A 13807-nucleotide genomic window follows, 5' to 3' on the forward strand; every position below is an offset into this window, starting at 1 on the left:
ATAGTTTAGAGTGATAGACACCAATATAATCCAATACTCACCACACATAGTTGCCATAGTTTAGAGTGATAGACACCAATATAATCCAATAGACACCACACATAGTTGCCATAGTTTAGAGTGATAGACACCAATATAATCCAATACACACCACACATAGTTGCCATAGTTTAGAGTGATAGACACCAATATAATCCAATACACCACACATAGTTACCAAAGTTTAGAGTGATGGACACCAATATAATCCAATACACATCACACATAGTTGCCATAGTTTAGAGTGATAGACACCAATATAATCCAATACACACCACACATAGTTGCCATAGTTTAGAGTGATAGACACCAATATAATCCAATACACACCACACATAGTTGCCATAGTTAAGAGTAATGGACACCAATATAATGCAATACACACCACACATAGTTGCCATAGTTTAGAGGGATGCACACCAATATAATCCAATACACACCACACATAGTTGCCATAGTTTAGAGTGATAGACACCAATATAATCCAATACACACCACACATAGTTGCCATAGTTTAGAGGGATGCACACCAATATAATCCAATACACACCACACATAGTTGCCATAGTTTAGAGTGATGGACACCAATATAATCCAATACACACCACACATAGTTGCCATAGTTTAGAGTGATGGACACCAATACAATCCAATACACACCACACATAGTTGCCATAGTTTAGAGTGATGGACACCAATATATTCCAATACACACCACACATAGTTACCATAGTTTAGAGTGATGGACACCAATATAATTCAATACACCACACATAATTGCCATAGTTTAGAGTGATGGACACCAATATAATCCAATACACACCACACATAGTTGTCATAGTTTAGAGTGATGGACACCAATATATTCCAATACACACCACACATAGTTACCATAGTTTAGAGTGATGGACACCAATATAATTCAATACACCACACATAGTTGCCATAGTTTAGAGTGATGGACACCAATATAATCCAATACACACCACACATAGTTGCCATAGTTTAGAGTGATGGACACCAATATATTCCAATACACACCACACATAGTTACCATAGTTTAGAGTGATGGACACCAATATAATTCAATACACCACACATAGTTGCCATAGTTTAGAGTGATGGACACCAATATAATCCAATACACACCACACATAGTTGCCATAGTTTAGAGTGATGGACACCAATATATTCCAATACACACCACACATAGTTACCATAGTTTAGAGTGATGGACACCAATATAATTCAATACACCACACATAGTTGCCATAGTTTAGAGTGATGGACACCAATATAATCCAATACACACCACACATAGTTGCCATAGTTTAGAGTGATGGACACCAATATAATCCAATACACACCACACATAGTTACCATAGTTTAGAGTGATGGACACCAATATAATTCAATACACCACACATAGTTGCCATAGTTTAGAGTGATGGACACCAATATAATCCAATACACACCACACATAGTTGCCATAGTTTAGAGTGATGGACACCAATATAATCCAATACACACCACACATAGTTACCATAGTTTAGAGTGATGGACACCAATATAATTCAATACACCACACATAGTTGCCATAGTTTAGAGTGATGGACACCAATATAATCCAATACACACCACACATAGTTGCCATAGTTTAGAGTGATAGACACCAATATAATATAATACAATACACACCACACATAGTTGCCATAGTTTAGAGTGATAGACACCAATATAATCCAATACACACCACACATAGTTGCCATAGTTTAGAGTGATAGACACCAATATAATCCAATACACACCACACATAGTTGCCATAGTTTAGAGTGATGGACACCAATATAATTCAATACACCACACATAGTTACCATAGTTTAGAGTGATGGACACCAATATAATCCAATACACACCACACATAGTTGCCATAGTTTAGGGTGATGGACACCAATATAATCCAATACACACCACACATAGTTGCCATAGTTTAGAGTGATGGACATCAATATAATATAATACAATACACACCACACATAGTTGCCATAGTTTAGAGTGATGGACACCAATATAATCCAATACACACCACACATAGTTGCCATAGTTTAGAGTGATGGACACCAATATAATCCAATACACACCACACATAGTTGCCATAGTTTAGAGTGATGGACACCAATATAATTCAATACACCACACATAGTTACCATAGTTTAGAGTGATGGACACCAATATAATCCAATACACACCACACATAGTTGCCATAGTTTAGAGGAATGCACACCAATATAATCCAATACACACCACACATAGTTGCCATAGTTTAGAGTGATAGACACCAATATAATCCAATACACACCACACATAGTTGCGATAGTTTAGAGTGATGGACACCAATATAATCCAATACACACCACACATAGTTGCCATAGTTTAGAGTGATGGACACCAATATAATCTAATACACACCACACATAGTTACCATAGTTTAGAGTGATAGACACCAATATAATCCAATACACCACACATAGTTACCATAGTTTAGAGTGATGGACACCAATATAATCCAATACACACCACACATAGTTGCCATAGTTTAGAGTGATAGACACCAATATAATCCAATACTCACCACACATAGTTGCCATAGTTTAGAGTGATAGACACCAATATAATCCAATACACACCACACATAGTTGCCATAGTTTAGAGTGATGGACACCAATATAATCCAATACACACCACACATAGTTGCCATAGTTTAGAGTGATAGACACCAATATAATCCAATACACACCACACATAGTTGCCATAGTTTAGAGTGATAGACACCAATATAATCCAATACACACCACACATAGTTGCCATAGTTTAGAGTGATGGACACCAATATAATCCAATACACACCACACATAGTTGCCATAGTTTAGAGTGATAGACACCAATATAATCCAATACACACCACACATAGTTGCCATAGTTTAGAGTGATGGACACCAATATAATCCAATACACACCACACATAGTTGCCATAGTTTAGAGTGATGGACATCAATATAATATCATACACACCACACATAGTTACCATAGTTTAGAGTGATAGACACCAATATAATCCAATACACCACACATAGTTACCATAGTTTAGAGTGATGGACACCAATATAATCCAATACACACCACACATAGTTGCCATAGTTTAGAGTGATAGACACCAATATAATCCAATACACACCACACATAGTTGCCATAGTTTAGAGTGATAGACACCAATATAATCCAATACACACCACACATAGTTGCCATAGTTAAGAGTAATGGACACCAATATAATGCAATACACACCACACATAGTTGCCATAGTTTAGAGGGATGCACACCAATATAATCCAATACACACCACACATAGTTGCCATAGTTTAGAGTGATAGACACCAATATAATCCAATACACACCACAAATAGTTGCCATAGATTAGAGGGATGCACACCAATATAATCCAATACACACCACACATAGTTGCCATAGTTTAGAGTGATAGACACCAATATAATCCAATACACACCACACATAGTTGCCATAGTTTAGAGTGATGGACACCAATATAATCCAATACACACCACACATAGTTGCCATAGTTTAGAGTGATAGACACCAATATAATCCAATACACCACACATAGTTACCATAGTTTAGAGTGATGGACACCAATATAATCCAATACACACCACACATAGTTACCATAGTTTAGAGTGATGGACACCAATATAATTCAATACACCACACATAGTTACCATAGTTTAGAGTGATGGACACCAATATAATCCAATACACACCACACATAGTTACCATAGTTTAGAGTGATAGACACCAATATAATCCAATACACAGCACACATAGTTGCCATAGTTTAGAGTGATGGACACCAATATAATTCAATACACCACACATAGTTACCATAGTTTAGAGTGATGGACACCAATATAATCCAATACACACCACACATAGTTGCCATAGTTTAGAGTGATGGACACCAATATAATCCAATACACACCACACATAGTTGCCATAGATTAGAGTGATAGACACCAATATAATCCAATACACACCACACATAGTTGCCATAGTTTAGAGTGATGGACACCAATATAATCCAATACACACCACACATAGTTACCATAGTTTAGAGTGATGGACACCAATATAATTCAATACACCACACATAGTTGCCATAGTTTAGAGTGATGGACACCAATATAATCCAATACACACCACACATAGTTGCCATAGTTTAGAGTGATGGACACCAATATAATCCAATACACACCACACATAGTTACCATAGTTTAGAGTGATGGACACCAATATAATTCAATACACCACACATAGTTGCCATAGTTTAGAGTGATGGACACCAATATAATCCAATACACACCACACATAGTTACCATAGTTTAGAGTGATGGACACCAATATAATTCAATACACCACACATAGTTGCCATAGTTTAGAGTGATGGACACCAATATAATCCAATACACACCACACATAGTTGCCATAGTTTAGAGTGATGGACACCAATATAATCCAATACACACCACACATAGTTACCATAGTTTAGAGTGATGGACACCAATATAATTCAATACACCACACATAGTTGCCATAGTTTAGAGTGATGGACACCAATATAATCCAATACACACCACACATAGTTGCCATAGTTTAGAGTGATGGACACCAATATAATCCAATACACACCACACATAGTTACCATAGTTTAGAGTGATGGACACCAATATAATTCAATACACCACACATAGTTGCCATAGTTTAGAGTGATGGACACCAATATAATCCAATACACACCACACATAGTTGCCATAGTTTAGAGTGATAGACACCAATATAATATAATACAATACACACCACACATAGTTGCCATAGTTTAGAGTGATAGACACCAATATAATCCAATACACACCACACATAGTTGCCATAGTTTAGAGTGATAGACACCAATATAATCCAATACACACCACACATAGTTGCCATAGTTTAGAGTGATGGACACCAATATAATTCAATACACCACACATAGTTACCATAGTTTAGAGTGATGGACACCAATATAATCCAATACACACCACACATAGTTGCCATAGTTTAGGGTGATGGACACCAATATAATCCAATACACACCACACATAGTTGCCATAGTTTAGAGTGATGGACATCAATATAATATAATACAATACACACCACACATAGTTGCCATAGTTTAGAGTGATGGACACCAATATAATCCAATACACACCACACATAGTTGCCATAGTTTAGAGTGATGGACACCAATATAATCCAATACACACCACACATAGTTGCCATAGTTTAGAGTGATGGACACCAATATAATTCAATACACCACACATAGTTACCATAGTTTAGAGTGATGGACACCAATATAATCCAATACACACCACACATAGTTGCCATAGTTTAGAGGAATGCACACCAATATAATCCAATACACACCACACATAGTTGCCATAGTTTAGAGTGATAGACACCAATATAATCCAATACACACCACACATAGTTGCGATAGTTTAGAGTGATGGACACCAATATAATCCAATACACACCACACATAGTTGCCATAGTTTAGAGTGATGGACACCAATATAATCTAATACACACCACACATAGTTACCATAGTTTAGAGTGATAGACACCAATATAATCCAATACACCACACATAGTTACCATAGTTTAGAGTGATGGACACCAATATAATCCAATACACACCACACATAGTTGCCATAGTTTAGAGTGATAGACACCAATATAATCCAATACTCACCACACATAGTTGCCATAGTTTAGAGTGATAGACACCAATATAATCCAATAGACACCACACATAGTTGCCATAGTTTAGAGTGATAGACACCAATATAATCCAATACACACCACACATAGTTGCCATAGTTTAGAGTGATAGACACCAATATAATCCAATACACCACACATAGTTACCAAAGTTTAGAGTGATGGACACCAATATAATCCAATACACATCACACATAGTTGCCATAGTTTAGAGTGATAGACACCAATATAATCCAATACACACCACACATAGTTGCCATAGTTTAGAGTGATAGACACCAATATAATCCAATACACACCACACATAGTTGCCATAGTTAAGAGTAATGGACACCAATATAATGCAATACACACCACACATAGTTGCCATAGTTTAGAGGGATGCACACCAATATAATCCAATACACACCACACATAGTTGCCATAGTTTAGAGTGATAGACACCAATATAATCCAATACACACCACACATAGTTGCCATAGTTTAGAGGGATGCACACCAATATAATCCAATACACACCACACATAGTTGCCATAGTTTAGAGTGATGGACACCAATATAATCCAATACACACCACACATAGTTGCCATAGTTTAGAGTGATGGACACCAATACAATCCAATACACACCACACATAGTTGCCATAGTTTAGAGTGATGGACACCAATATATTCCAATACACACCACACATAGTTACCATAGTTTAGAGTGATGGACACCAATATAATTCAATACACCACACATAATTGCCATAGTTTAGAGTGATGGACACCAATATAATCCAATACACACCACACATAGTTGTCATAGTTTAGAGTGATGGACACCAATATATTCCAATACACACCACACATAGTTACCATAGTTTAGAGTGATGGACACCAATATAATTCAATACACCACACATAGTTGCCATAGTTTAGAGTGATGGACACCAATATAATCCAATACACACCACACATAGTTGCCATAGTTTAGAGTGATGGACACCAATATATTCCAATACACACCACACATAGTTACCATAGTTTAGAGTGATGGACACCAATATAATTCAATACACCACACATAGTTGCCATAGTTTAGAGTGATGGACACCAATATAATCCAATACACACCACACATAGTTGCCATAGTTTAGAGTGATGGACACCAATATATTCCAATACACACCACACATAGTTACCATAGTTTAGAGTGATGGACACCAATATAATTCAATACACCACACATAGTTGCCATAGTTTAGAGTGATGGACACCAATATAATCCAATACACACCACACATAGTTGCCATAGTTTAGAGTGATGGACACCAATATAATCCAATACACACCACACATAGTTACCATAGTTTAGAGTGATGGACACCAATATAATTCAATACACCACACATAGTTGCCATAGTTTAGAGTGATGGACACCAATATAATCCAATACACACCACACATAGTTGCCATAGTTTAGAGTGATGGACACCAATATAATCCAATACACACCACACATAGTTACCATAGTTTAGAGTGATGGACACCAATATAATTCAATACACCACACATAGTTGCCATAGTTTAGAGTGATGGACACCAATATAATCCAATACACACCACACATAGTTGCCATAGTTTAGAGTGATAGACACCAATATAATATAATACAATACACACCACACATAGTTGCCATAGTTTAGAGTGATAGACACCAATATAATCCAATACACACCACACATAGTTGCCATAGTTTAGAGTGATAGACACCAATATAATCCAATACACACCACACATAGTTGCCATAGTTTAGAGTGATGGACACCAATATAATTCAATACACCACACATAGTTACCATAGTTTAGAGTGATGGACACCAATATAATCCAATACACACCACACATAGTTGCCATAGTTTAGGGTGATGGACACCAATATAATCCAATACACACCACACATAGTTGCCATAGTTTAGAGTGATGGACATCAATATAATATAATACAATACACACCACACATAGTTGCCATAGTTTAGAGTGATGGACACCAATATAATCCAATACACACCACACATAGTTGCCATAGTTTAGAGTGATGGACACCAATATAATCCAATACACACCACACATAGTTGCCATAGTTTAGAGTGATGGACACCAATATAATTCAATACACCACACATAGTTACCATAGTTTAGAGTGATGGACACCAATATAATCCAATACACACCACACATAGTTGCCATAGTTTAGAGGAATGCACACCAATATAATCCAATACACACCACACATAGTTGCCATAGTTTAGAGTGATAGACACCAATATAATCCAATACACACCACACATAGTTGCGATAGTTTAGAGTGATGGACACCAATATAATCCAATACACACCACACATAGTTGCCATAGTTTAGAGTGATGGACACCAATATAATCTAATACACACCACACATAGTTACCATAGTTTAGAGTGATAGACACCAATATAATCCAATACACCACACATAGTTACCATAGTTTAGAGTGATGGACACCAATATAATCCAATACACACCACACATAGTTGCCATAGTTTAGAGTGATAGACACCAATATAATCCAATACTCACCACACATAGTTGCCATAGTTTAGAGTGATAGACACCAATATAATCCAATACACACCACACATAGTTGCCATAGTTTAGAGTGATGGACACCAATATAATCCAATACACACCACACATAGTTGCCATAGTTTAGAGTGATAGACACCAATATAATCCAATACACACCACACATAGTTGCCATAGTTTAGAGTGATAGACACCAATATAATCCAATACACACCACACATAGTTGCCATAGTTTAGAGTGATGGACACCAATATAATCCAATACACACCACACATAGTTGCCATAGTTTAGAGTGATAGACACCAATATAATCCAATACACACCACACATAGTTGCCATAGTTTAGAGTGATGGACACCAATATAATCCAATACACACCACACATAGTTGCCATAGTTTAGAGTGATGGACATCAATATAATATCATACACACCACACATAGTTACCATAGTTTAGAGTGATAGACACCAATATAATCCAATACACCACACATAGTTACCATAGTTTAGAGTGATGGACACCAATATAATCCAATACACACCACACATAGTTGCCATAGTTTAGAGTGATAGACACCAATATAATCCAATACACACCACACATAGTTGCCATAGTTTAGAGTGATAGACACCAATATAATCCAATACACACCACACATAGTTGCCATAGTTAAGAGTAATGGACACCAATATAATGCAATACACACCACACATAGTTGCCATAGTTTAGAGGGATGCACACCAATATAATCCAATACACACCACACATAGTTGCCATAGTTTAGAGTGATAGACACCAATATAATCCAATACACACCACAAATAGTTGCCATAGATTAGAGGGATGCACACCAATATAATCCAATACACACCACACATAGTTGCCATAGTTTAGAGTGATAGACACCAATATAATCCAATACACACCACACATAGTTGCCATAGTTTAGAGTGATGGACACCAATATAATCCAATACACACCACACATAGTTGCCATAGTTTAGAGTGATAGACACCAATATAATCCAATACACCACACATAGTTACCATAGTTTAGAGTGATGGACACCAATATAATCCAATACACACCACACATAGTTACCATAGTTTAGAGTGATGGACACCAATATAATTCAATACACCACACATAGTTACCATAGTTTAGAGTGATGGACACCAATATAATCCAATACACACCACACATAGTTACCATAGTTTAGAGTGATAGACACCAATATAATCCAATACACAGCACACATAGTTGCCATAGTTTAGAGTGATGGACACCAATATAATTCAATACACCACACATAGTTACCATAGTTTAGAGTGATGGACACCAATATAATCCAATACACACCACACATAGTTGCCATAGTTTAGAGTGATGGACACCAATATAATCCAATACACACCACACATAGTTGCCATAGATTAGAGTGATAGACACCAATATAATCCAATACACACCACACATAGTTGCCATAGTTTAGAGTGATGGACACCAATATAATCCAATACACACCACACATAGTTACCATAGTTTAGAGTGATGGACACCAATATAATTCAATACACCACACATAGTTGCCATAGTTTAGAGTGATGGACACCAATATAATCCAATACACACCACACATAGTTGCCATAGTTTAGAGTGATGGACACCAATATAATCCAATACACACCACACATAGTTACCATAGTTTAGAGTGATGGACACCAATATAATTCAATACACCACACATAGTTGCCATAGTTTAGAGTGATGGACACCAATATAATCCAATACACACCACACATAGTTGCCATAGTTTAGAGTGATAGACACCAATATAATATAATACAATACACACCACACATAGTTGCCATAGTTTAGAGTGATAGACACCAATATAATCCAATACACACCACACATAGTTGCCATAGTTTAGAGTGATAGACACCAATATAATCCAATACACACCACACATAGTTGCCATAGTTTAGAGTGATGGACACCAATATAATCCAATACACACCACACATAGTTGCCATAGTTTAGAGTGATAGACACCAATATAATCCAATACACCACACATAGTTACCATAGTTTAGAGTGATGGACACCAATATAATGCAATACACACCACACATAGTTGCCATAGTTTAGAGTGATGGACACCAATATAATCCAATACACACAACACATAGTTGCCATAGTTTAGAGTGATGGACACCAATATAATCCAATACACACCACACATAGTTGCCATAGTTTAGAGTGATAGACACCAATATAATATAATACAATACACACCACACATAGTTGCCATAGTTTAGAGTGATGGACACCAATATAATCCAATACACACCACACATAGTTGCCATAGTTTAGAGTGATGGACACCAATATAATCCAATACACACCACACATAGTTGCCATAGTTTAGAGTGATGGACACCAATATAATTCAATACACCACACATAGTTACCATAGTTTAGAGTGATGGACACCAATATAATCCAATACACACCACACATAGTTGCCATAGTTTAGAGGAATGCACACCAATATAATCCAATACACACCACACATAGTTGCCATAGTTTAGAGTGATAGACACCAATATAATCCAATACACACCACACATAGTTGCCATAGTTTAGAGTGATGGACACCAATATAATCCAATACACACCACACATAGTTGCCATAGTTTAGAGTGATGGACACCAATATAATCTAATACACACCACACATAGTTACCATAGTTTAGAGTGATAGACACCAATATAATCCAATACACCACACATAGTTACCATAGTTTAGAGTGATGGACACCAATATAATCCAATACACACCACACATAGTTGCCATAGTTTAGAGTGATAGACACCAATATAATCCAATACACACCACACATAGTTGCCATAGTTTAGAGTGATAGACACCAATATAATCCAATACACACCACACATAGTTGCCATAGTTAAGAGTAATGGACACCAATATAATGCAATACACACCACACATAGTTGCCATAGTTTAGAGGGATGCACACCAATATAATGCAATACACACCACACATAGTTGCCGTAGTTTAGAGTGATAGACACCAATATAATCCAATACACACCACACATAGTTGCCATAGTTTAGAGGGATGCACACCAATATAATCCAATACACACCACACATAGTTGCCATAGTTTAGAGTGATAGACACCAATATAATCCAATACACACCACACATAGTTGCCATAGTTTAGAGTGATGGACACCAATATAATCCAATACACACCACACATAGTTGCCATAGTTTAGAGTGATAGACACCAATATAATCCAATACACCACACATAGTTACCATAGTTTAGAGTGATGGACACCAATATAATGCAATACACACCACACATAGTTGCCATAGATGAGAGTGATAGACACCAATATAATTCAATACACACCACACATAGTTGCCATAGTTTAGAGTGATGGACACCAATATATTCCAATACACACCACACATAGTTACCATAGTTTAGAGTGATGGACACCAATATAATTCAATACACCACACATAGTTGCCATAGTTTAGAGTGATGGACACCAATATAATCCAATACACACCACACATAGTTGCCATAGTTTAGAGTGATGGACACCAATATAATCCAATACACACCACACATAGTTACCATAGTTTAGAGTGATGGACACCAATATAATTCAATACACCACACATAGTTGCCATAGTTTAGAGTGATGGACACCAATATAATCCAATACACACCACACATAGTTGCCATAGTTTAGAGTGATGGACACCAATATAATCCAATACACACCACACATAGTTACCATAGTTTAGAGTGATGGACACCAATATAATTCAATACACCACACATAGTTGCCATAGTTTAGAGTGATGGACACCAATATAATCCAATACACACCACACATAGTTGCCATAGTTTAGAGTGATAGACACCAATATAATACAATACAATACACACCACACATAGTTGCCATAGTTTAGAGTGATAGACACCAATATAATCCAATAGACACCACACATAGTTGCCATAGTTTAGAGTGATAGACACCAATATAATCCAATACACACCACACATAGTTGCCATAGTTTAGAGTGATAGACACCAATACAATCCAATACACCACACATAGTTACCATAGTTTAGAGTGATGGACACCAATATAATCCAATACACACCACACATAGTTGCCATAGTTTAGAGTGATAGACACCAATATAATCCAATACACACCACACATAGTTGCCATAGTTTAGAGTGATGGACACCAATATATTCCAATACACACCACACATAGTTACCATAGTTTAGAGTGATGGACACCAATATAATTCAATACACCACACATAGTTGCCATAGTTTAGAGTGATGGACACCAATATAATCCAATACACACCACACATAGTTGCCATAGTTTAGAGTGATGGACACCAATATAATCCAATACACACCACACATAGTTACCATAGTTTAGAGTGATGGACACCAATATAATTCAATACACCACACATAGTTGCCATAGTTTAGAGTGATGGACACCAATATAATCCAATACACACCACACATAGTTGCCATAGTTTAGAGTGATGGACACCAATATAATCCAATACACACCACACATAGTTACCATAGTTTAGAGTGATGGACACCAATATAATTCAATACACCACACATAGTTGCCATAGTTTAGAGTGATGGACACCAATATAATCCAATACACACCACACATAGTTGCCATAGTTTAGAGTGATAGACACCAATATAATATAATACAATACACACCACACATAGTTGCCATAGTTTAGAGTGATAGACACCAATATAATCCAATACACACCACACATAGTTGCCATAGTTTAGAGTGATAGACACCAATATAATCCAATACACACCACACATAGTTGCCATAGTTTAGAGTGATGGACACCAATATAATTCAATACACCACACATAGTTACCATAGTTTAGAGTGATGGACACCAATATAATCCAATACACACCACACATAGTTGCCATAGTTTAGAGTGATGGACACCAATATAATCCAATACACACCACACATAGTTGCCATAGTTTAGAGTGATGGACACCAATATAATATAATACAATACACACCACACATAGTTGCCATAGTTTAGAGTGATGGACACCAATATAATCCAATACACACCACACATAGTTGCCATAGTTTAGAGTGATGGACACCAATATAATCCAATACACACCACACA

The sequence above is a fragment of the Saccoglossus kowalevskii genome, chromosome 18, assembly GCF_978046115.1.
Source record: "Saccoglossus kowalevskii chromosome 18, keSacKowa6.1, whole genome shotgun sequence".
Taxonomy (NCBI): Eukaryota; Metazoa; Hemichordata; class Enteropneusta; family Harrimaniidae; genus Saccoglossus; species Saccoglossus kowalevskii.